Here is a 27,819-nt window from a genome sequence, read left to right on the forward strand (position 1 = left end):
GCTCAGAGATGTTATTACATATTTCTGGAGCAGATATAACTCAGGCCTCCTGGCTCAGATTAGAGACACCACTGTTGTGTCACAAGAACCCTCAGAATTTTGTAAATCACTAGGATAAATAATCAACCAGATCCACTGAATGACAGAATTGATTCTCTTAAAAAGGATGATGAAAGACGTGAAGCCAAAATATATTTTAATGTGAAACAATGAAAAGATCAAATAGGAAGATGTCAGTGAAAGACAAAGAATTTATAAAATGTAAGTAATCAAAGAAGTGAAAAGTTAATATCAAGAGATGGATTTGCCAGTCCTCTGATAGTGTCAGTTCCAGATGTAATCACTTTACATATGGCCATCCAGCTGCCAATAAAGTGCTCCAAGTGTCCTTAAGAGTTGACCATTCAGTTGAAGGAAGTCCTGCCCTTGAGAGCACACTCAATTGGATGACAGGCCACACATGCAAGTGGTATAGAACTGAGTAATGGGCACTACTGAAACTGCAAGCAGTCCCGGGGGGAGAAAAACGACTTCTGTGAGGGGCAAATTGGCAACATCTTGTCCAAGGGCACCCCCAGTATGGGCACCACCCTGCTCTTCCTTCCCATCCTTTTTTTAGATTAGATTAGATTACTCTAGTCCCATTTGCCAGTATTTGGCCCATATCCCTCTAAACCCTTTCTATTCACATACCCATACCAGCCTGCAACACTTCCTCTGGCAGCTCATTCCATATATGCACCACCTAGGACTAACTCTTCTACCAGCCAATCTCTCTGCTATTTCATCCCTATGACAGACCACCTTCTTGTATTTAGCATGGCCAATTCACCTGACTCGCGCATCTTTGGTCTTTTCAAATGACATGCTAAAAAAAAGTCAGTCTTTATAATATATCTATACACATACATACCTCTGCCATTGTCCAGTGCATCTTAACATTGGCGGTGACTGAGGATCTTAAATGGACAATGTTGAGCTATTTAAGAAGACTAGCTACCTAAGGGTAGGTGGTCAGACTAGCGGGTGCCTGGGCCACCACAATGCACAGAGACAGGACAGTCATGAATGGAAAAGCAAATAATCAGCTTAGTCTAGTTAATCTTTCCTCATCAGACAATCTCTTCATTCCAGGAAAAAAGTTTAGTGAATCTTTATTGGACTCCCTTGAGTGCAAGTCTTTCCTTCGTTTGGTAAGGAAATCATATCTGCACAAGACTGTGATTTCACTAGGGCTTGATACAATTGCAGTAACACATTTTTAACCTTTACTTAAATCCTCTTGTAATAAATTACAATGTGCTATTTGCATTATTAATTGCTTCCTGTATCTGCATGTTATCTTTCGGTGACTCATAAACAAGTACACTGCCACTTTCCAGCCTCTCATAGTTGAAAAAATACACTGTTTTCGTTGTTCCTGTCAAAGTAGACAGCATCACACTTCTCTGTGTAGTGTTCCATCCACTAAACTTTTGCCCATCATCTCGCCTTTCCAAATCCCTTTGAAGCATCTTTGCATCCTCACAGTTCCACTTAGTTTTGAGTCATTTGCAACTTGAAAGTATCTAATCCCTGTATCCAAATCATCAATTGCCAGTATATTTCCCCAATCTCATGGCTCCATTTTCATTTAGTAACCTACTGAGTGGAACCTTGTCAAAAGCTTCTGAAAATCTAAACATAACACATCCACCAGTTTCCGCTTTAATATTGTGATAAACTTCAACAGGTCTTATAATGATTTTTCTTGGCTTTCTTTTTAAACAGGAGATATATTTCAGATGAAGGCCAATGAATATCTTTCGATATTGTTGAAGAAAAATCAGACAATGTGCCTTAATAATTACCACTCAGTGGCTCTGACATCCATCATTATGCAGTGTTTCGAAAGGTTAGTAATGGCACATGTCAACTACAGCTTCCCAGAATGCTTTGACCTGCTACAATTTGCCAACTAGTTTCACAGCAGACTCCATCTCCCTGGCCCTAGACTTATCCCTGGAACATCTGGATAACAAGGATACCTACCTCAGATTCCTATTTACTGACTTTAGCTCCACCTTCACATAATTCCAACAAGCCTGATCTCCAACTCCAATACCAAGCACTCTGCTCACCCCTCTAACTGGATCTTGATTTCCTGACCTACAGGCCGTAATCAGTAAGGATAGGTGACAACACTTCTTCCATGACAACCCTGAACACCAGTGCCCCGCTGCGTACTCAGCTGCTTCCTATACTTTTTATACACACACGACCATGTGGCCAAATTGAGCTCAAACTCCATTTACAAATTTGCTGATGATACCAACATAGTGGATCGGATCACAAACAAGGACGTGACAGAGTACAGTAAAGAGACCACCGGCTTAGTGCCGTGGTATAAAGATAACAATCTCTCTCCCAATGTCATCAAAACTAAAAGGTTGGTCATTGACTTCAGGGAAGCTAGTAGAGGACACACCCCTGTCTGTATCACTGGTGCTGAAGTGGATGTGATCAAGATCTTCAAGTTCCTAGGAGTGAATATCACCAACAATCTATCCTGATCCATCTTTGTCAATGCTACAGTCAAGAAAGCACAGAAACACCTCTACTTTCTCAGAAGGTTCAGGAAATTCAGCATGTCCACAATGAATCTTACCTTTTTTTACAGATACACCATATAAAAGCATCCTATCTGGATGCATCACAGCATGGTATGGCAACTGCTCAGCCCAACACTGCAAGAAATTACACAGAATTGTGAATGCAGTCCACTCCATCACGCAAACCAGTTGTCCTTCCATCGACTCTCTCTACATTTCCTGCTGTCTCAGAAAAACAGCCAACATTATCATAGATCCCTCCCACCCTGGTTATACTCTCTTCCACCTTCTGCCATCAGGCAGAAGATAGAAAAGTTTGAAAACAGGTACCAAAGATTAAAGAACAGCTTCTTCCTCGCTGTTATCAGACTTATGCACAGACCTTTTACGAACTGGAGTTGATCTTTCTCTGCACTTACTCTGAAGCTGTAACAGTATATTCTGCATTCTGTTCTATTACCCTGATATACTTGTGTGGGGTATGATTTGTCTGGATAACATGCAAAACAATACTTTTCACTGTATCTTAGTTCATGTGACAATAACAAATCAAATCAAACCAGAGTCTTGAATGAAATCTACTTGTAAGTTATTGGTGTCATCAGTTCTAGAGACAGAATTTTACTACATTCAATAAGATGCAGCATGTGGTCATGCATTGAAAACATAAGATGTATAAATTTATTGAGATCTCACAACAGCATGTGTTAACACCAGGAAGAACCAGGTCAACCCAAGCATCAGATGAACTGAACATCTTTGCTTTCATTTTATAACCAAGAAGTAAACTACTTGTTGAAATTCAGATTTTTTTTTCACTCTCTTAAATTGCTGATGTCATCTGATGCTAAAAAAATACTTAAAATGTTCTGGAAGTGATTATCACCAACGGACATACAAAACAAGAAGTAAGCAAAAAGAGTCAATTGTTTAGGGCTGAATTCTATAGGTACGGGAGGTGGGGGGGATTATTATAGAGATGAGGAGATGTGCTAGGAAAACTAATTGATAATCATGGAATTACACAATTGTACAAAAGAAGAACATTTGGCCCATCATGTCTGCAACAGGTCTCTAAATGAGTATTTCGGCTTAATGCCATCTTCCTGTTCTTTTCCTATGACACTCCATATTGTTTTCATTTAAATATTTATCTAATTTACCTCAATTCAACGTGCTTCAGCCATACTTCAAACTCAAAACACTCACTTCGCACATCACAATTACTTCTTTTGCAAATCACTTTCAATATATGCTCTATTATTCTTCATCCGTTATGAGCAAGAACAGTTTGTCCCTGTCTGTTTTCACAATTTCGAAAGCTTCAATAAAATCTTCTCTTCGCCTTCTTCTTTCCAAGAAAAACAGTCCCAGATTCTCCAATCTATTTTTATGACTAAAATTTCTCATCCCTGGAACTATTCTTGTAAACCTCTTCTGCATTTTCTCCAATGTATTCAAAATACTCCAGCCGATGTTTAACTAGTGTCTTCTGCAGGATTAACATAACCTCTTTTCTCCTGTACTCTGTGCCACAATTAGCACATCCCATAATATTTTATGCTTTATTATTGGTTCTCTTTACTTGTCCTCCCACTTGTAATGTCTTGTGTACAGATACACGCAGGTCTCTACACTCCTGCACACCTATTGGAGAAGTACACTTTATTTTATACTGTCTCTTCATATTCTTTCTACCAAAATGTTTTGTCTCACACTTCACATTCAATTTCATTTGCCACTGAATACTCACATCAGCTTGTCAATGTCCTTTTGTAGTTCTAAACTCTTTCTCACAGTTTACAATGTTGCCAAGTTTTGTATCATCTGCAAACTTTGAAATTGCCCAATGCACACCAAGATCTAGATCATGAATATAAATCACGAAAAGCAAGTGTCCCAGTCCCAATCCCAACCCCTGGGGATCCCCACGATAAACCTTCCTTCAGTCTGAAAAATATCCATTTACCATCATACTCTTTTTCTATCACTCAGCCAATTTTGTATCTACATTGCTATTGATTGATAGTGCAAACCATTTTCTGCAGGGATCAAATTCAGTAGAGTGAAATAATTTGAAATTCAGAATTCTATGTCTCAGCACATGTTGCTATTGATCGGTTTAATTGCTGCAGAAAGGGTGAAACCATTAGCTGCACCTTATTCACATTTATATTGTGACATATTCAAATGACCTTTCCAAGAAATTTGGAACTAAGCTCACAGTGAAAAGAGAGGCACAAAACAATATCATTTATGGCACAAATCACAGATTGTTTTGTCCCAGGAAATCCTGGACTAATATACATTTCATCTTTCCAAAAAAATGTACATGATCCCTCTCAAGGGACTTGTTGCCAATTGACAAAATGAGAAAGCATTGTTTTAATTATGTGGGTAACAAATCCCCTCCCTGCTAGTGGCATGCTACCTGCATTTGTTATTCAGGAATAACACGGACATGGCAGAAAATCAACCATATCACTAAACTGGCTTTTGAGCTTTTATTACAGACTGTTCAGGGCAGATTGTCTGCCTGTCTTCAACATGGTCAGTGACCTGTCTTAAACATGATTCATGATGTTCAAGCGAGAGACTTCTTCAATTCTCAGCTCTCTAATGAGAGCAAACTTTGACTGCCAGCGAAGAAACGCAGGATAACAATTCGCTCCACAGCCAATGAAGGAACTAAAGGAGGAGTAATGCAAAAAATACCACTTTGTTTCAGGTTGGAAATTACACAAGTTTTTAATATGGTAGGGACAAGGCTTGGAGGGATTAGAAGATGAGGATGAGGATTTAAAAGTGAATATGTTTACTAACGGACCTGATCAAACACAGCACTGAGCTGGCATGTATTCAATGGACTGAATGGCCTATTTCTGTGCTGTATTGTCTCTGTGACTTTGTACTGAAGATGATATGGTCCTGAAAGCAACAGAAAATTTATCAGGAAGTGGCAATTAATAAAATATTTAAAATTGACAATGAGCCAGTCTACTTCAAAAAAAAGGTATTAAAAATATGTGGAAAAAGAGCTGAAAAAGAAATGGGTTTTAAAAAAAATTAATAAAAATAGGAATGGAGCATGTGAAGAGAGTAATAGTCACTGGAAAATAAAGATCAGAAAGTGACAAGGTACAGCTTGGGCCTTATAGAAAGCAAAACAAAGTAAATAAACAGCAAAACAATTCTTGAAATGAGTGGGAAAGAAATTAAGAGGAGGAGCCGGACCTTGGGACAATAAAGGGCGGAGAAGAACTGCTGTTGAATTAGATGTAGGCTCGAGAAATAAATTTATTCACCAAGCAATACAACTTGTGGTGGAACAGAATTATTTACTTCCTGGCTGGTGATCAGTTGTCTACACGGAATTATATATTCCCATGTTAATTCACACACAGTTGAAAGAGAGCATGTAGGCGGCACGCACACATTAAATCTACAAAACTCAATAAATCAATGAAATCCACAACAGAAATATTTTCTTATTGAATTTGCTGTGAGTTTGTGAAACTGAATACATTATTTATTTATTTTCATGCAGGCTATCGTTTCCAAGCCCAATCATTCCCTCTTCTGTTATCCGTAAACATTTACTCTCCAGCAAATCACACGACACCAATTTAGAGTAGAATCCATGGCTAATTTTCTTCACCTCCATTTCTAAGCATCTAATGGAAATGGATACTGTTGTGGTGCTGTTAATGTCCCAACTGAAATCTGCCAACTGAACTCAGACAAGGGATAAAACAAGGGAGGCACCAATAGGTGCAAAACCATTGCCTTCATCAAGGCGGCATTTTGATAGTGATGTTTGTAAAGTATAGAAGTGCTCAACACTTTCCAAAGTCGCTCCTTCCAAATATATGGGGAGTGGAATATTTGACAAACTAGCTCTGGGTTCATATAGGGAGTTTTACATTGGAGACATTCAAGGACTGGTGAAGGTTCTTGCAAGCAGAACTGTACACTTATGTTCAGCATCAAGACAGCCTTAATTCAATGAAGAATTAACTTGCTAATTCACCATGTACAGCATTGCAGTGTAGAACTAAGACTTCCAAATACTTGCTATTCTGATTCTGTAATTTTGCCTTGGAAAAGTTTCAGAAGGATATCATTTAATCAATGTAAGTTGAGATTGTGATGGATAAAGCATGCAAGTATTATAAACAGATACATAAAAACAAAAGCATTGTCATCATAGTCAGCTTGATTTGACAATGGCATCCATTTGCATGTGGGTGAATGGAACTGCTTCTCGACCTGCCAATCACTGAGCATTTGGGGCAAAACTTGCCAAGAGGCAGTGGTGCTGTGGGATGTATTTGCTTTCTTTTCCTTCTCTGTCATCAATCTGCCTTATCACTAAAATGTTTGACTCAAGAGGCGGAACTTTAGGATTCTTTTGGCAAATTGTGAGTCATGTTGTGTTTGGTGGTGTGATTCTCACCACAAGGCTGAACATGTTTTCTTGCAGGGTCTTACCAAACCCTCTGCATTAATTGGCATTTCTGCCCTCGCGGTGAGTATTTCAGCCACTTTCTGCTCACAGAATTACCATGCTGTGTGCCCAGAGCAACTTGCCACTCAGGGGAGATCCTTCCTAAGACCAGGACACCTTGTGGGCACACCATATTCCAAAGACCACTGCATAGCTGCAGGAGCATTGGCACCTGGAAGCTGCCCTGTTCAGTCCCAGAAGGAGTAGGCAGAGATGTCAAAATGGGAGACTGGCACCATACATCAAAGGGAGGGACCCAGAGGTCCTTCTGATCAGGATGGTTGGGAGAAGGGGAGACCTCTGCCCAGAGGACAAGCAGAGGAAGCCACCCCGCCATCTCATGCCAACTTGGTTGGAGATCAGTGCCATCTCTCGGGTGAGGAGAACCAGACAGTAGTGCATGAATGGCCTTTTCTGGTCTGCCAGGGTAAGTGCATTTCTCTGCTGTCTGCTATCTCACACTTATCTGGGCCACTGCAACCAGCTCTTACCAATTCTTACACGCTGAAAGCCCCTCCATTGCATGAAATACCACCATGCATTTGCTGTCATTACCCTGAACTTCCCATACCACGAACCCTTCACGTCCTTTGCACTGCTTCCTTACACACTTGAAACGCATTAACATATTTCCTCCACATGTACTGTCACTAACAGCTATGCCATCCACTTGTGTCTTATTTGTTTGCCCCCCTTATGTCTTTACAGGAGAACACAGCTCATAAAAGGGAACATGCATGTTGGAAATGTGAGTGGTGCCCACTATCTGTATCCTCACCTCATACGTGCACAGAATCCAGGAAAGCAGGAGGCTGTTCCTACAGGGATGCAGAGACATCCATGTCATGACTGCAGAGTAATACTGAAATTTCCCCTCACACGTGGTTGAAGACGCCCTCCAATGCATCTCAACAACATTCCGCACCTCCGTCCTTGAGCAACTCCCCTCCAACCATAACAAGGACAGAATCCACCAATCCTCACCTTCCACCCCACCAACCTCCACATTAATCGCATCATCTGCCGACATTTCCGCCACCTACAAACGGACCCCACCACCAGGGATATATTTCCCTCACCACCCCTATCTGCTTTCCGCAAAGACCATTCCCTCCATGACTACCTGGTCAGGTCCATGCCCCCCAACAACCCGCCCTCCTATCCTGGCACCTTCTCCTGCCACTGCAGGAATTGCAAAACTTGCACCCACACCTCCTCCCTCACCTCCATCCAAGGCCCCAAAGGAGCCTTCCACATCCATCAAAGTTTTACCTGCACATCCACACATGTAATTTATTGTATCCATTGCTACTGATGCAGTCTCCTCTACATTGGGGAGACCGGATGCCTTCTCGCAGAGTGCTTTAGAGACTATCTCCAGGATACCCGCACCAATCAACCCAACCACCCCATGGCCGAACATTCCTGATGAAGGGCTCCAGTCCGAAAGGTCGATTTTCCTGCTCCTCAGATGCAGTCTGACCTGCTTTGCTTTTCCAGCAACACATTCTCAACTCTGGTCTCCAGCATCTGCAGACTTCACTGTCTCCATGCAGAATAACACCACTTGTCCTTCCACTGCAACACTCACATTAACCAGGCAGTCATCAAACATCACTAACCAATGGCATTACTGCCTCCAGTGTCTTGTAGAGTTGTATCCATCCACTCACAGATACGCCTGTCTCCCATGGAAGAGAACTGAAAAATGTGTTGCTGGAAAAGCGCAGCAGGTCAGGCAGCATCCAAGGAGAATCGACATTTCGGGCATAAGCCCTTCTTCAGGAATGAGGAGGGTGTGCCAAGCAGGCTAAAATAAAAGGTAGGGAGGAGGAACTTGGCGGAGGGGCGTTGGGAATGCGATAGGTGGAAGGAGGTTAAGGTGAGGGTCATAGGGTGGAGAGGGGGTGGGGGCTGAGAGGCCGGGAAGAAGATTGCAGGTCAAGAAGGCAGTGCTGAGTCCAAGGGTTGGGACTGAATAAGATTTGGGGGGGGGGGGGGGGGTGCGGGGAGGGTAAATGAGAAAGCTGGAGAAATCTGCGTTCATTCCTTGTGGTTGGAGGGTTCCTAGGCAGAAGATGAGGCGCTCTTCATCTAGGCATCACGTTGCCATGGTCTGGCGTTGGAGGAGGCCAAGGACCTGCATGTCCTTGGCGGAATGGGAGGGGGAGATAAAGTGTTCAGCCACGGGGCGGTTGGGTTGATTGGTGCGGGTGAACCAGAGGTGTTCTCTGAAATGTTCCGCAAGTAGGCAGCCTGTCTCCCCAATGTATAGGAGACCACATCGGGTGCAGCGGATGCAGTAAATGATGTGTGTGGAGGTGCAGGTGAATTTGTGATGGATATGGAAGGATCCCTTGGTGTCTTGGAGGGAAGTAAGGGGGGAGGTGTGGGCGCAAGTTTTGCATTTCTTGCAGTTGCAGGGGAAGGTGCCAGGAGTGGAGGTTGGGTTGGTGGGGGGTGTGGACCTGACGAGGGAGTCATGGAGGTAGTGGTCTTTTCGGAACGCTGATAGGGGAGGGGAGGGAAATATATCCCTGGTGGTGGGTTCTGTTTGGAAGTGGCGGAAATGATGAAGGATGATACGATGTATCTGGTGGGGTGGGAGGTGACGACCAGTGGGGTTCTTTCCTGGTCCTCACTATGAACTGACATTTCTATCTCGGGCAACCAAATCAACATAGACATCTACTATAAACCGACTGACTCCCACAGCTACCTAGACTACACTTCCTCCCACCCTGCCCCCTGTAAAAACGCCATCCCATATTCCCAATTCCTTCGTCTCCGCCGCATCTGCTCCCATGAAGACTAGTTCCAATACCATACAACCCAGATAGCCTCCTTCTTCAAGGACCGCAGATTCCCTCCAGACGTGATCGACGATGCCCTCCACCGCATCTCCGCCACTTCCCGCTCCTCCGCCCTTGAGCCCCGCCCCTCCAACCACCATCAGGACAGAACCCCACTGGTTCTCACCTACCACCCCACCAACCTCCATATACAGTGTATCATCCACCGTCATTTCCGCCAACTCCAAACGGACCCCACCACCAGGGATATATTTCCCTCCCCTCCCCTATCAGCGTTCCGCAAAGACCATCCCTCCGTGACTCCCTCATCAGGTCCACACCCCCCACCAACCCAACCTCCACTCCCGGCACCTTCCCCTGCAACCGCAAGAAATGCAAAACTTGCGCCCACACCTCCTCCCTTACCTCTCTCCAAGGCCCCAAGGGATCCTTCCATATCCGCCACAAATTCACCTGCACCTCCACACACATCATCTATTGCATCCGCTGCACCCGATGTGGCCTCCTCTATATTGGGGAGACAGGCCGCCTACTTGCAGAACGCTTCAGGGAACACCTCTGGGACACCTGGACCAACCAACCCAACCACCCCGTGGCTCAACACTTTAACTCTCCCTCCCACTCCACCAAGGACATGCAGTTCCTTGGACTCCTCCATCGCCAGACCATAACAACATGACGGTTGGAGGAAGAGCGCCTCATCTTCCGCCTGGGAACCCTCCAACCACAAGGGATGAACTTAGACATCTCCAGTTTCTTCATTTCCCCTCCCCCCACCTTGTCTCAGTCGAATCCCTCGAACTCAGCACCGCCTTCCTAACCTGCAATCTTCTTCCTGGCCTCTCCGCTCCCACCCCACTCCGGCCTATCGCCCTCACCTTGACCTCCTTCCACCTATCACATCTCCATCACCCCTCCCCCAAGTCCCTCCTCCCTACCTTTTATCTTGGCCTGCTGGACACACTTTTCTCATTCCTGATGAAGGGCTTATGTCCAAAACGTCGAATCTCCTGTTCCTTGGATGCTGCCTGACCTGCTGCGCTTTTCCAGCAACATATTTTAGGCTCTGATCTCCAGCATCTGCAGACCTCACTTTCTCCACTATGAACTGACACCCTCCTTCGACTGACTGAACTGGTCCTCACTCTGAACAACTTCTCTTTCCAATCCTCCCACTTCCTCCAAACCAAAGGAGTAGCCATGGGTACCCGCATGGGCCCCAGCTATGCCTGCCTCTTTGTCGGATATGTGGAACAGTCCATCTTCCGCAGCTACACTGGCACCACCCCCCACCTTTTCCTCCGCTACATCGATGACTGTATCAGCGCTACCTCATGCTCCCACGAGGAGGTTGAACAGTTCATCCACTTTACTAACACCTTCCACCCCGAATCAAATTTACCTGGACTGTCTCAGACTCCTCCCTCCCCTTCCTCGACCTCTCCATTTCTATCTTGGGCAACCGACTCAACACAGACATTTACTATAAACCGACTGACTCCCACAGCTACCTAGACTACACCTCCTTCCACCCTGCCCCCTGCAAAAACACCATCCTATATTCCCAATTCCTTCGCCTCTGCCGCATCTGCTCCCAGGAAGACCAATTCCAATACCGAACAACCCAGATGGCCTCCTTCTTCAAAGACTGCAACTTCCCCTCAGAAGTGGTTGATGATGCTCTCCACCGCATCTCCTCCACTTCCCATTCCTCCGCCCTTGAACCCCGCCCCTCCAATCGCTACCAGGACAGAACCCCATTGGCCGTCATCTACCAACCCACCAACCTCCATGATACATCGTATCATCCTTTGTCATTTCTGCCACCTCCAGACAGACCCCACCACCAAGGATATATTTCCCTCCCCTCCCCTGTCAGTGTTCTGGAAAGACCACTCCCTCGTCAGGTCCACACCCCCCACCAACCCAAACTCCACTCCCGGCACCTTCCCCTGCAACCACAAGAAATGCAAAACTTGCGCCCACACTTTCCCCCTCACTTCCCTCCAAGACCCCAAGAGATACTTCCATATCCGTCACAAATTCACCTGCACCTCCACACACATCATTTACTGCATCCGCTGCACCCGATGTGGCCTCCTATACATTGGGGAGACAGGCCGCCTACTTGCGGAACGTTTCAGAGAACACCTCTGGGATACCTGCACCAACCAATCCAACCGTCCCGTGTCTGAACACTTTAACTCCCCCTCCCACTCCGCCAAGGACATGCAGGTCCTTGGCCTCCTCCATCGCCAGACCATGGCAACACGACGCCTCATCTTCCACCTAGGAACCCTCCAACCACAAGGGATGAATGCAGATTTCTCCAGCTTTCTCATTTCCCCTCCCTCCACCTTATCTCAGTCCCAACCCTCGGACGCAGCACCGCCTTCTTGACCTGCAATCTTCTTCCCGACCTCTCCTCCCGCACCCCCTTTCCGCCCTATCACCCTCACCTTAACCTCCTTCTACCTATTGTATTCCCAACACCCCTCCCCCATGTCCCTCCTCCTTACCTTTTATCTTAGCCTGCTTGGCACACTTTCCTCATTCCTGAAGAAGGGCTTATGCCTGAAATGTTGATTCTCCTGTTCCTTGGATGCTGCCTGACCTGCAGCGCTTTTCCAGCAACACATTTTTCAGCTCTGATCTCCAGCATCTGCAGTCCTCACTTTCTCCTAGTTGATTTTTTTCCCATGGAAGAGAAGCCTGTGATCTCCATGGATGAGATTGTTGGTTGTTACTGTTTTGTGAAACAGCATGAGGACTGCTGGAGACCAGGGACCTGCTGAACGTCCCAACAGCAGAAGAGCTTGTGGACTCAGTGATGAGGGACAATGTCCAAATGCACAGGCATGTGCAATAGCAGTAGGTAAATTTACTCAAATCGCCAGCAGCAAAGTCAACGACATATCATTACATATGTGTGCATGGTGTGGGATTACACACTGGTGAGTTCCAAACACTGACACCCCCACTGATGGTTGACACAGTAATATTGCAGGCCAGTGGCACACAGAGGACCACTGGAGACCAGGGACACGCTAAACTTCCCCATAGCAGAGGAGCCTGTGGTCTCAGTGATAAGGGACAACATCCAGATCCATAAGGAGGTGCAATAGCAGGACATGGATGAACAGGGTGGATTAATCCTTACAGCAGAGACTAATGCAGCCAATCCTGCAATGCATAGTCTTCAAAAGAAAATTGGAAAATAATCTGAAGCAAAAAAAAAAGCAGGGCGATAAATGGGGCTAAATGGCTTCTTTCTGTGCTGCAACCCTGCAGTAATTCAATTATATTGAAATGTATATTATCAAGGATGGTTTACTAATAAAGTTCATATACAGCAGCCAGAAGACAACAAGCCTACATTTAGATTGTGGCAAAATGCACACAGTGAACTCAATAATCTACATTTCAGTTTATATCTTTTAGTTTCAATCAGTATCATTTAAAGGTGACTGTGCATTCATCATTTTTAAATCAAATGCCATTTCAAAGCTGCTTTACTCAATTCATTTCCAGCTCCTCTGTTGTCTGGTTCCTTTGTCTTCAAGTCAGAAACAGAAGCTTGAAGGCTGGCTGCTCGGTTAAAGGAGGGCGAGGTGGTCTGAGGCAATTCTCCATCACTGCTGTAAGTTTGTGCTTGCTATTGGTTATCTGGAGCATTGCTTTTAATCTTCTTTCTTCCCTCACCCCCTCGTTCATTAAGGTTCTTGTTTGTTACTTTTATTTCTGATAGTAATGCCAAACTGAAATCGATTTCCAGTCCATGACCGTTTGTTACTTATCCAAATGTACATGCATTGGAGCAGGTTTCAGTTACAAACCCACCATCTTAGTATTGCAATAATCATGGTGAGATAACCACAGTTACAATTGTTCAATTCCACCAAGTGGGGATACATAATGCTCTGAATATCAGTCTATTCTCTTACCATATGAGAGGAGATCCACAACGGTGTCTGTTGTATCTCTGAACTGGCAGGCATGAATACTACATAGTTGAGGACTGGAAAGACAGCTGGCTACACAGATTATCTGGCAGAAGTTTGAAATTAAATAATTTAACCTCCCGTTGAGATGCAGGAAGAATTTTCCCTTCAGTTATTAAGGAAAAAAAGAAAAATTGGGCATCGTGAGAAACAAAGATTTTGACCATGTGGCAAACTCTCAATCGCAACACAAATAGATCACAGAATCACTCCAGTGTAGAAACAGGCCCTTCAGTAAGCAACTCTAAACTGATCCTCTGAAGAGTAACCCACCCAGACCCATTCCCAATCACTGTACCTTTATCCCTAACTAATGCATCTACCCTACATGTCCCTGAACACTATGGGCAATTTAGCATGGCCAATTCACTTAATCTGCACATCTTTGAATTGTGTGAGAAAACTGGAGCATCCAGAGGAAACCCAAACAGACACAGGGAGAATGTGAAAACTCCACACATTTACTCAAGGCAGGGATCGAACCCGTGTCTCTGACGCTGTGAGGCAGTGGTGCGAAACACTGAGCCACCATGCTAAAAATTATGACACTCATAGTCAGGTGACACTAATGGGATTATTAAACATGATATTAAATTATAATATATTTCTTTCACTTTCTTTGCCTTGCCCTCCTCTCAGTTGTGGTTCATTACAAACTTATAATGTGCTATGTGCATAGGGATAGAAGATGTGTTTTTTTGTGTGTGTGGAAAGGAAATTGTGATACATTGTCCCAAGGAGTGATTTAATACTAATATATAGAAGGAAAACTGAAACAGCATTATATCTTTGTACTGAGATATGGAACTTTATAAATTATGTCTTCAATAATCAATGACAGAAGGAGCATCTAACAACAAAGCAAAACCAGAATTTTGTGGGATCCTGTACACAGATTTTAATAAAAAGGTTTATGTTATTATAAATGTCCATGTGACTATAGGACATTAAAAGATTTAAAAGGCAAAACCAGAGCATACTACAAACAAGCTCTTGAATCATCATGATGTCAATGGAGGGAACATATCCTTCTGATGAATTAACTGAAATGGGCTTCCTCATCTCCATCCACCATTTGTTATTGTCAAAATGTAATTCAATTTAGAAGGTGAAGGGGACACTGATTGAAGTCTTCAAGGTATGATCATGAAAGACAAGGTAGATACAGATACACTATTTTCTGTGTTTGGGGTTTCTAGAACTGGGGGCATTGTCTGAGAATTAAGGCCCGAATCATTCAAGACAGATGATAGGAAGCACTTCTACACACAAAAGATCATAGAGGTTAGGAACTGTCTTCCACAAATGGCTGGGAATGCTAGGTCAGTTGTTAATTTTAAATCTGAGATCAATAAATGTTTGGTAAGCACAAGATTTAAGAGACATGAGCCAAAGTGCAGGTTACATGGAGTCAGGCCACAGACCAACTATGATCTCATTGAATGGCAGTATAGTCTCGAAGGGCTGAATGGCCTACTCCTATTCCTATGAAGATTGCTGCCATTTTTAAACAATTATAACTTATAGAAACAGCACTTCATAAAATTGAAGAAGGGAATTGCAATTCAATACTCACTTCTGTTACTTTCTGAAATAAATCAAATGGGTGTAATTTTCATTAAAAGGTTATATATTTTAATTTTGATATTTATCATTTACCATTTTCTTAAATGTACTTTTGAATATGCGATCAGTGGTACCTTAGAATGTGGTGATGGGTACCACTTGAATCATATCAACATATTGAATGGGATTATTTCATCTTAATACAAATTTGTTATAAAGAGAACTTTCATTTACATGGAACAATATGTAGTGTTAATGAGGGCCAGTGATTACATACTTGAAAGTATGTAATAAAATCCTCATGGGCGAAATAAAATCAGTCCCTGAAACTGTATAAAATTATTCAATTCAAACACTGTAAAGCACCCAACGTGTTAAAAAGCCCACGATCCTTTTGGTGGTAATGCGTTCAGGCATGTTTCTGCAAACACATTGTGAAACTACTTCACTGTAATTACAATTAGATGAAATCTTTTCACTACCTAATGCAGAGCTGAGTAATTATTTTAACTCGGACAGCTCAAAGATGTGTCATTTCACTGGGACAACAAATTCATAAAGGTTAGACCATCATTCTATATTGGAACAGTATTACTCTATACAAATACTACCGTCACTCCATAGTAAAACAGTTTACTGATCAAGTTTATAACCATTAATCTATCTTGGAACAATACTACTCATTGTGGTTAGGCTAATGGATAACTCTACTCTATTATTCATAATGACAGAAATGTTATGGTTCAGATTGAGGTCATTCAGCCCATCAAATCTGTACTAGATTTCCAAGTGTTCAGAAGGACCGTACCACTCCATTGAATCTTCACTGTCCCTTGAACAACTAGTGGACTCGGGTAAAGAAAAGTCTTAGCTTTACTTAGTTGCTTCTCAGCCTCCTCAACAAGGCCTGATATTCACCGAGATCTGTTCTTTGATGTAACCAATAGCACCTTGACTACAAAGCAGCCCCTTGCAAAAACAGCCACGACAAGACCCAAACATGCTTCCCTCCCCCACTTGCCTAAACACCCAAATTAAGCTCAATTCCCAGTGTTTGCATACCCTTGCTGGTTGCACTTTGGAATTTCTGAGATTTCCATGCAGATTCCTTACTCTACAGCCTTCCCATTGGTTGATAGTCTATGGACTACATTGAGCAATGTAACTGCAATGCTTTTGTTCGTTAACTCTATTTAGGTCAATTTGGTCCTTGAATCCTCTGAGACATGCTTTCTCTCCAACATTGGAATGCTTTACTTAACAAATACTGCTACCCTCCTTTGTTCCTTCCTTGTCTACCTTTGTTGAACACCTTATAGTTAGGAATGCTTAAGATCCAAAACTGCCCTTCCTTGAATCACATCTCTGCTATCACCACAACATCTCATTTGCACAATCCCTTCTGCACCTGTAAATCTTCAATCTTACTTTCTATGCTCCATATATTCATGCATGCACAGTGTCCCTGATTTAGACTTGAGTAATTCCTTCAGGGCTCCAATTTTACTTGTTAATTTACTATTCTCCAGGCTTGTTCTCCAGACCAATTTGTGAACTCTGGTAATATTTTCTCTTGGTTCACACATCATTATCGAGTTAATTAAAAGCCCTCCTCACCAAACTAGCGAAACAACCCATAAAGAACACAGTCTGAGCTCTGCTCAGGTACAATCTATCCAACTTGTACAGGTGCCATCTTCCCCAGAGCCAGCCCCAGTGTTCCAGAAAGCTCTCATCCTGCACTATTTTTCTAGCTGCTTACTCACGTCCTATATCTTTCTATTTGTTCACTCACTTCTATGTAGTCCTCTTGAGGTACTGTTTGCTCATTTTCTACCTGGCTGCTTTAATCCTGATTTATAGGGCCTCATTCTCTTTTTACCTAAGTCAGTGGTCCCAACGTGTACATGCTCCTCCTGAAGAATACCTGGCAGCCAGTCTGTGAGATCCTTGATGCTGACAGCAGGTAGACAACATGCTATCCTGCAGTCACATTGACAGCCACAGAAATATCTGTCTGATCCTCGAACTAATAAATTCACCAGCATTATTGAGCCTCATTTCTTCTTTCCCACATACAATTGAGTCAGAAATTTGGCTCTGCCTGAACTCCCTTGAGGAACCAACATCCTCACCAATTTTCAAAACAGAAAACTGATTTGTGAACAGGACCCTGCAGCTGTCTCTGTTGGACTGCTCAGTGATTACCCATTCCCAACTTGCTTTCAAATCCTGAGGTTGTAGTGTGACCACCTCTCCGAATGTGTTATCCATATAATTGTCAGCTTCATGGATGCATCATAGTGACTCCAGCCTCTGCTGAAGGTCCTAAAATCAGAGTTCAAGTTCCCAGGGCGGGCAACATTTCTTGCATGTGGTCAGTTAATTCGTGACTTCCCAAAATTTCCAGGCCAACATTCCATTCACCCAAGCTGTGCTGCCATGTGTTAAATTTATTTCCCTTAAGTTATTCTGTTTTCGGTGAGTTATAATATTTCCCTATGTAGGTCCTGAATTTCCCATTTCCTGTTGTTTCTCAATTAAATGCAAGTGTGGCTACTTCTTTAAAAACAAAGGGTGTCATGATGACACAGTGGTTAGTATTAATGCTTCACAGCGCCCGAGAGCAGGGTTCAATTCCCACCTTGGGCAACTGTCTGTGTGGAGTTTGCACATGCTCCCCGTGTTTGTGTGGGTTTCCTCCGGGTGCTCCGGTTTCCTCCCACAGTCCAAAGATGTGCAGGTTAGGTGAATTGGCCATACTAAATTGCCCATAGTGTTAGGTGTAGGGGAATGGGTCTGGGTGAGTTGCTCTTCAGAGGGTCGGTGTGGACTCCTGTTTCCACACTGTAAGTAATCTAATCTTTTCTAATTTACAGCAATTTAAAGACAGTCTCCAATAGCAGTGTTTTTTCAACCAATCAATGAACTTACTGGGCAAGAGTAGAAGAAAAAGAAGCACCTTACCCTGCTCTTTCCAAAATCCCAATTCAACGACTTTACTTTTTGTTGTAAACGTTATTTAAAGTATCTCTTTCCTCCTCAACACCAAATTCCCACTTTCAACCAAATTCCTAGAAATACTACATCAGCTCTGTCTCACTCAGTCAATGTTTCCCTTACACTGACCATGCACCCACCCAGTCAATACTATCATCGTTCCACACCAGGACTGCATTACTTACTCTGATTACAACTATCACTTTACACTCGCTCTTATTTATGGAGGTCAGCCTCATTATTCCATATTAGGATGTGTTACTCACCGAGGGTATCACCATTGTTCCACACTAGGACCACTGATCCTTTGTATCTGTGGAAAAGTTTCTTTTGAATGATTTTTCTTTTACAGCTTCCAGTCCACCCATTTGCTGTAACAAGAAAAAAGAATTGAAATAATAACATGATATTAGATGATGCATTGTCCTTTTATTTAAATAACCATTTTCAGCCTTATTAACATACTTAATGAAGTGATGTCATCAAAATCATCAGATAAACACTATCAGCATTTAAAAGATTGTAAATTTGATAAAAATGCACATGTTTTCCAACACCTAACCAAATATTCCCAAAGCAGGCACCCTGACCTGAAGGCAATGTTGTCTAGGAGAAATCAAAGTACAACCAGAGGCAAAGCAACAGCAACGTGTTTCAGCCATTATATCGAGTCAATATTTATCCTTCAATCAACACCAAAAACAGCTATCCAGAAAGTATATCCTTGTTGTTTGCAGCAACTAACTGTGAACAATATGAATGTCAGGTTTATCTCGGTTACAGAAGTGACTCATTATAAGACTTTTAATTGCTTTGGAATCATAAAAGATGCTACATAAATGTAAGCTCTTTATTGCTTCATGCACAATTATTTGGAAGGAAACATCTTTCACAATATGGGTAAATGTACTTAACCTGTACATCTGTTTCACAAACATCTACCAATATTACTTTACAACTTCACAGTTTTCCACTTTTACCAATTGTTTTGTTCAGACGCTGTACATCATTGTACAGCTTCAGGGTATTAAGCCAGGGGTTGTCAGTGGTTCTTAGATTTTATCAAAATGACAGTGACAATGTCAATTCTCACATCAAGACCTAACAAATTCTTCCCTTCACTCCATATAGCATGTGATGGGACACTGCTTGTTTTTTGCCACAATATGCCCCCAGTGAAGCTGATCCTTACTGATCGGAAAGTTTTTATCCTCTTCAGCTAATCTGTACTGGTTATGTTGTCTATTCAATTCCAGATTGTGCCAGTGATGCAGTTATAATCTTGTAAGATGATCTCTTCCTCCCTTCCTCTACCCCAACCATGTTTTTATGTTGTCACCAGAAACAGCATTCATACAACTTCTATTAAAATTACTGATAAGGGTCAGAAGCAGTCAGTCAAGATTTAAGGACTAGTCATTTACTAAAACACCAGGCAGCCAATTTCATTTCAGCTCAATGGGAGATAACAATTAACCAGCAGGCCACTGCAGTGTTCTCAATTCAAACTACTGAGTTTGCGATCTGTCTGTACTCCATGAGTCTGTCTGAGAATTGAATCACATACTCTACTGAATCCATCAATCACTGTTTTATGTTACTAACTATTTTACTGCAAAAATAATACCACTACAGCAAAGCCAATTCTTCCCATCAAAGTGGAAATTATTCTGTATTCCTATAGTTTTAATTGATACAAAACTCAGTGATTAATTAAATGAGTGTTCCTAGGCCCTGAAGTGAGTCCTTGAGCTCCTCTAGGCCAGACTTACCCCTGCCTCCCAGAGCTAGCATGGACTGTCAATAACTACATGCTGAGAACATTCCTTTCGAAGTGCAGCTTCTTCAGACAGCTGGCTATCAGGCCTTATTCAAATGAGGCCCAGGAAGTTAAGGGAACCTGTGAGACATACTAAGCTCCCTGCAGGATGACCCTCCTGTTCCACAACCCCATGACCAGAGTTATAAGCAATCTTGCGGTTTCTCAATAACCTCAGCTTTCTGTATCTACCCATTTGTTATCACAAGTGTAGGTAGCATTGAGAACAGAAGGTTCCTGGGAATTAAGAGACAGCAGAAACAAGTTGACGTATTTCACAGCCTAACGTCAAATTACATTAGTCGTTGGTACACATATTTTACAAAGAAAATATCATTTAATACAACACATAAATCTTCCTGAATGAAACTGTTTTCAGGCAACTAATTGTTGGACTAATTGTAATGAATGGAAGCATAGAAAATACAATACCTTTTGCATCCATTGTAAGCAACAAGCAAATCATGGATCAGTTATGCTCTGAATTAGACACAGCATAAAGTCTCAGTGCCTATATTTAAAAAAACACACACACACCCTACTGTGTGAGGTTTCAATTACTAACATCCTCTGTAAGTGTGAGTGTCAATTTCATGCCATCTGTGTCCCAGGGCCCATGCCCATAAGGAATTGGTTCACATTAGTCACACAAGACCTCTACAGTCTGGCAAAAAGTGAATTTGTCTTGCCTGGATTCAAACCCAGAGCTAAGAAATGAAAGCTTAAACTGCCTCATGCAGCCACCATAAAAGGATTCATGGAAATAATGAGATTTTATAAAAACGAATTCATAAAGTCTCAATTATATTTAAATACCTCACAAGGCTACGTCCTTATCTTTAAAATCAAAACTTTTCTTGTCTTGTTCTTTTATTTATTAAAGTTTTGTTTCAAATTTGTGACCTATGTTCACATACACAATTTGTTTATTTGCGCCTAACCAACTTCATCTTACACTTGGAAACATGAAAAAGTTGCAAAAATGTTTATTTAGCATTAAAAGTTGGAGATTTGGATAAACACTTTCTTGTTCCGAATCTTAATAATTTACCTCTTGGATATTGCACTGTACATAGTGCCTTTCTGTCAAATCCATATTCGACTGAGTGGCCCTTGGCTGCTAGATCAATGTTTAAAAAAAAAGCTGCAATTGCTGCATAGAAATATATTATAATGCAAATAGGTTAGCTAGACATAATGCCCCAGAGGATTATGCCATGATTATACACATTCAATTAGAAAATTCTTTAAGAAGACAAAGCAACATTCCCCTCATTACCATTGGCATCACTAAAATCTATTGACCAGATTTTGGCTGCTGAACTGAGAAATTTGCCAACTCACCAGACATCCAGCTCAGTAAAAATTAGTCCAAAACTATTTTCACTCTGTGTGGGGTGGATGGCAGGTTTGTGTTAGAGTATAGAGCGCAGGAAACAGAGCCTAGTTAGGTATGAAATTGAGCAAGTGCCAAAGCATGCTGCTTAGAAAGCTGATCCCTATTAGCTGGCACTTGTTGGTTTTTGGGGACTTTATGACAGTTGTTTTCAAACAACTATAACCTCACCCGTCAAATCTTGACAGACCCTTGCTCCATGTTTGCCCATCATTCACTCCATACCCACTTAATATCAATTCCTGGGACACATACCCCATAGCCCCTCATACTATTTGTGCCAGCTCATTATCAATTCATGTCCACATTTAATGCCACGACTCCTCATACACTATGCCATCTCTACTGCCCCCCACCCAAAATTCATCATGCATAGACTTCAGCAGCCATGTGGAGATAAGACAAATAACTGAACAATCTAATGTAGCTCTCATTCCTACATACATTATGGTGAAAAGAATCTTATTCATAATATCTTTTCAAATATTCTAATTCACAAGTGATTTATCCTTTATTAAACAAACTTCTATTCATACCATACACAGAAGAAAACTACGAGTAAAAAGTGAGGTCTGCAGATGCTGGAGATCAGAGCTGAAAATGTGTTGCTGGTTAAAGCACAGCAGGTCAGGCAGCATCCAAGGAACAGGAAATTCGACGTTTCGGGAAAGGGCTGTGGCCCGAAACGTCGAATTTCCTGTTCCTTGGATGCTGCCTGACCTGCTGTGCTTTAACCAGCAACACATTTTCAGCACAGAAGAAAACTAATCCATTAACAATTTCTTTAAGCTGTCAATCAAACGGAAAACTCAAAACATCCTGAACAAGATAATTGTAGATTCTGAAGTTCACACAATCATTTATTCTATCATAATGGTAGCCCTTATGAAATATCAATAAAGAGATGTGTTGAGACTGAATGACCAGATGCTATGTTTTTACTTTATCTATGCCTCTTAACAAAACAATCCAGCCAAGAAGTTTTGTTTTAAACTTTCACTGGCAGTTGTAATCTTTTATATTTAAATAGTGGAACATGTGAAAAGATTTCAAATCACTGCACTTACACACTCCTTACCCAATTTTCAAAAGTATTTTGTGTCCACTCCATCAACTTGTACACTGTCACTGGATTGAAGCCACTGCAACAGGGAAACGGAGGTCTGTGTGAACTCAGCAAGTCCAGATTTCCCTCCTGCGTGTGCCAGATAAGCACGTGGGCCTGAATTGCATTGCTACAGCTAAAGGTGCTCAGCCTCAATGACAAGCCAAGATGAAGATGAGAGACCTCAACCTCACTCAAGGTGTCCCTTATTCTCAAGAAGGCAGGTAAAGTCACACAGAGGATCACCAGATGCTTCTTCATTGAATATTGCTCCATCCCTCCTCATTCCCACTGCCTTTGATCTCAAAACCCTCAGATGTTCAAGCTGTGGAAGACTACGTTGCTTCTGGGCAGCATATCCTCAGTAGGTCTGTAATCTCTGGGCCCAAATGCCAAGGGCACAAATTTGGTTGCCAAGTTTGTTGATGACACAAAGGTGAGTAGAAGAGTAACATGTGAAGATGACATGAGGAGGCAGTAATAGAATATAAGTAGGCCAAGTGAGTGTGCAACACCTGACAACTAGAATATAATGAGGGAAAATCTCAGCAGGAAGAATTAAAAATAATTGCGCTATCTAAATGGTGTAAGATTGCAGAGCTCTGAAATACAGAGAGATCTGGGTGCATGTATTATAAAAGCTTAGTACATCAAAAAATGAGAAAAAACTAATAGCATGTTATTGTTTAATGCAAGGAAAATTGAATAAAAATAATAGGGAGGTTATGCTTCAGTTATATAGGGCACAGGTGAGACAAAATTTGGAGCACTGTATGCAGTATTGGTCAGCCTATTTAAGGAACAATGTTAATGCATTGGAAGCAGTTCAGTCAAAGTTTACTAGACTAGTACGTGGAATGGGTGGGTTGTCCTATGTGGAAATTTTGGTCAAGTTAGGCTTTATTTGATGGAGCTCACAAGTTAAGAAATGATTTGGTTGAGGCACTTAAGATTATGCACAGCCTTGAGAGCTGTGGAAATGTGTTCCCTCTGATGAGAAAAGCTGGAACTGTTGTTTAACAATAAGGGTGACTCATTTAAATAGAGATTAGGTGATTCTTCTTTCTGTCAGAGGGTGGTGAGTCATTGGAATACACTTCCAAAAAAGCAGTGGAAACAGAGTCCTTGGATAGTTTTAGTACAGTGGTACACAGATTCTTGGTAAGGAAGGTTGAAAGGTTATCCAGAGTAGGCAATAATGTGGAGTTGAGGTTACAATATCATCAGTCATGATCCTAAATGGTTGAGTAGGCTCTGGATCCAGATGGCTGACTTCAACTGCTTGCTAACTCCTTGACTGTATGTTTGCAAGCGATTGGTGTCCATGAGCTCAAAAGTAATGTATTGGAGATTTGAAGTGATGTCTGTATTGGTTCAGGGCTGGCATAATGATATGATGAGGCTACTGGCTTGCTTTTAGCAACTTGTAAAGGTGATGGATTGAGGAGATATTGACCAGAGAGAATGCAAGGACGTTGTGCTAAAGATATAGTTGGTTGAAGGCTGGGACAAGCAATCAGTAAGATGCAGTGCCAGATATCCATGCTGACTTACACTGGGAATTAGCACTGTCTAGTTTCTTGAGGAAGCAGAGGAGAATTGGAATGGTATTGAACTCAGGTTGGAGTCTGAAGGGATGGAAGGTATGTTGTCAGATTTGTTGATGACACAAGGTAAGTAGTAAAGCGAGTTATGAAAAGAATACAAGGATGTTATAAAAAGACATAAATAGATTGCAGAGCTCTGAGATTGAGAGGAGTGTGGATATTGTAGTGCATGAGCCTTAAAAGGTTAGAATGCAGATACAATAAGTAATTAGGAAAACTAACAGAATGTTATTGTTTATTGTGAGTAAAATTGAATGCAAAAGTAAGGTGGTTATCCTTCAGTTTTACAGAGCATGGGTGAAACCACATCTGGAGTACTGTGTACAGTGTTGGTCACCTTTTTAAGGAAGGATGAAAATAAAGCAATTCTGAGAAGGTGCTTTAGACTAACATCTGAAAAGTTTGGGTTATCTTATGAGGAAAGGCTGGACAGACTAGGTTCACATTCATTGGAATGTAGAAGGGGAAGGAGTGATTTAATTGAAACATATAGAATCTTGACAGGATGCAGGTGGAAAGGATGTTTGCAATTGCTGGGGAATCTAGGACGAGGGGTTGCTCTTCCACAATAGGAAATCATCCAATTAAGACTGGGATAAGGACAATATTTTTCTCACAAATTATTACAAATCTTTGAGACTCTCCTCCACAAAAGGTGGTGAAAGAAGTGTCTTTGAACATAATTAAGGCAGAGGCAGATAGTTTTTGACAAGCAAGGAGATGAAAGGCCATTGGCGTAGCAGGAGTAATGAATTCACTAATGATTACATGATATGATGACTCCAGCTTGATGTGCTGAGCTGCCTGTTACTAATTCTCAAGTCCACTTCTTAGTTATTCTAATTGTGTAATTTGGTGTAATGCACCGGGGGGATGCCATCATTTCTATTCCACAGGCATCTGACCTCTCAGGTGTGTGCACAATATGTCAGCAAATATATTTAAAAACACTAAAACATCCAACCTTTGAATGCATCTCCTAATTTATGTAGGACCAGGACGGAAAACAGATCATTCCTCATGCTTCTCAGTTATAACATATGTTTTTGTTACACATAGTGCTTGGTTGTTCGTGCACAGTTTAAGAAGAAAATATCTTTATGCTGGAAGGTATTTCACTCCCCAGTATCAGGGACCCAATGTCAGCCACAAGCACCTTTTGAGGCAGGGTAGCCTCACCAATTGTTTCTTACAATCTCCTTAACTTGGCTGTAAGAATGCCCTGTACAGAACATTCTTCATTCACTTTCTTTAGAGATTTCATACTCTTGGAAGAGCTGCCATTGTCAAATGCAATGATTGCAAATTGAGTTACTTATTATATATAGTTATCACAGTCATCAACTTTAATGACAAATAATTCTGGGATGTAAGAGAATTTTCCAATAGTCTGCGAATATTCCTTTCTCTGCTGCACTATCATGGATTCTGCTGTCAGTACAGTAAACTGCCACCACTCACATATTCACTTTTTTCAAATTCGCTTATCCACATTTTTACCTCTGTGTAGCATCATGGCGGCAATTCCCACAAATCTACAGCACTGAGAGGCAAACTTTTGATGGGAAATGACCAAAACAGGTTGACTTAAAATTAAAACAGCCCTGAAAAAGACCGCAAGTACAGAAGAATTGATGCACCACACTATTTCCAGGTTTGCAAACTGCATTCTGTGCACGTCAGGTGCCATGTGGCATGCTGGGGAACAATTTTGAGCAGTGCAGTAATTTGTGGTTTTATTTAGCTGCAGTCTACACTGTAAGTCATAGTCCTGAGCAGTTCTATTCATTATTGGCATCATTAGTATCAATACATACAGTATGGGGCATCATTAGGTTTTAATATTTTTTTTAAATGAGTGCATTAGAATGAAGCAGCAAATGACCTACAGAAGTGATAGCACTTCTGAAAAAGTGACAATACTGGTCTGGTTTCATGTTGGCCAGGGAATATAGTATTAATGAATCTTCAATTAGGCACATTAGGCAGTCTGAAAGATAAAATAAGGGACAGTGTTGAAGACTCTGCTAATCATATTGTCAAGCTGACCTTCATGAGTAGGAAATATTCATCCCTGTAAGAATTGAAAAAGTTACTAACAGACAGATTGAGCCAGTATCAAAAGCAGGTGCCAATAAATGGCCCAAGTACTGGAATCAAGACACTTGAATTGTAGGAGTACACAAAAAGTTGTAGATAGTATTGGTGCCACCATGAAAATAGTGATGATGAGGAGGCATTGAAGGCTCCCCTTTACCTTTCAGAGGATTTTCAGGCAGTACAGTTCACTATTAGCTCTTCATTGTGTGAATTCTGTCAGGTGAGGTGCACCAACTGACTTGCAGCTGCTGGAAATTTCCCAAAGAAATCTGCAGAAATGCATTAAGGACATAGATACCTGCTTTAGCTGTACTCTATCACAAGAAAAACCAATCTTTACTGAAAAAAGAAGTCAATTAGGGTCTCCAACTCAAAGAAAGAAAGAACATTGGGCTTAAAGCATCAAAGGACAGGTTAATGCTGTTAGTGTGCTCCAGTGTGACTGATTTTAAGTGTAAACACATGCTGGTTTAAAAGAACATCAGAAATAGATTAGACTCCTCACAGTATGGAAACAGGCTCTTCAGCCCAACAGGTCCACAGCTACCTTCCGAAGTGTAACTCATCCACACCCTATCCCCCTGAATAAAGTAATTTAGCTTGGCCAATTCACCAGACCTGCACATCTTTTGGATTGTGGGAGGGAACCCACACAGACACAGGGAGAATGTGCAAACTCCACACAGATAATCACCCAAGGCAGGAATCAAACCCAAGTCCCTGGCACTGTGAGGCAGCAGTACTAATCAATGAGCCACCATGCCATGCACCCTTTAGCCTGTCAAACCTGCCCCACCATTCTATAAGATCATGGCTGGGTCAGAAAGCCCTCAAGGCCTTCAAGGAAAAGACAGATTGTAAAAACCAATGCTTTAGAGAGCAAACTGTGCAGTTTGTGTTTGCAACTGTGTTTCATGACTGGTTTGAAAATTCCTTTCTTGAAATCAGGGCTTATTTGGGAAGACATGGCTTGTTCCTCAAGGTCCTATTAAACCTTAATAACATACCTGAACATCCCCTTGCAGACCTGATGCACATGGACTGCAGTGGTTCAAGAAGGCAACTTACCATTACCTTCTCATGACCAAGTGCAAAGGGCAGTGAATGCTGGACCAGCCAGCAACACCCATGTCCCATAAAGGAATGAATGGATAAAATGATAGCCATTCTGGTGTTGAAGTTTTGATTTTATTCTCAAATATAACTTCATTCATCCAACAAATAGACCAGGGGACCATTGCAACCTTGAAGGTATAGTCCACCAAAAGAACTTTAAGCCACATCTTCAGCCCCATAGAAACAAACCCTTTAATA

The sequence above is a fragment of the Hemiscyllium ocellatum genome, chromosome 3, assembly GCF_020745735.1.
Source record: "Hemiscyllium ocellatum isolate sHemOce1 chromosome 3, sHemOce1.pat.X.cur, whole genome shotgun sequence".
Lineage (NCBI taxonomy): Eukaryota > Metazoa > Chordata > Chondrichthyes > Orectolobiformes > Hemiscylliidae > Hemiscyllium > Hemiscyllium ocellatum.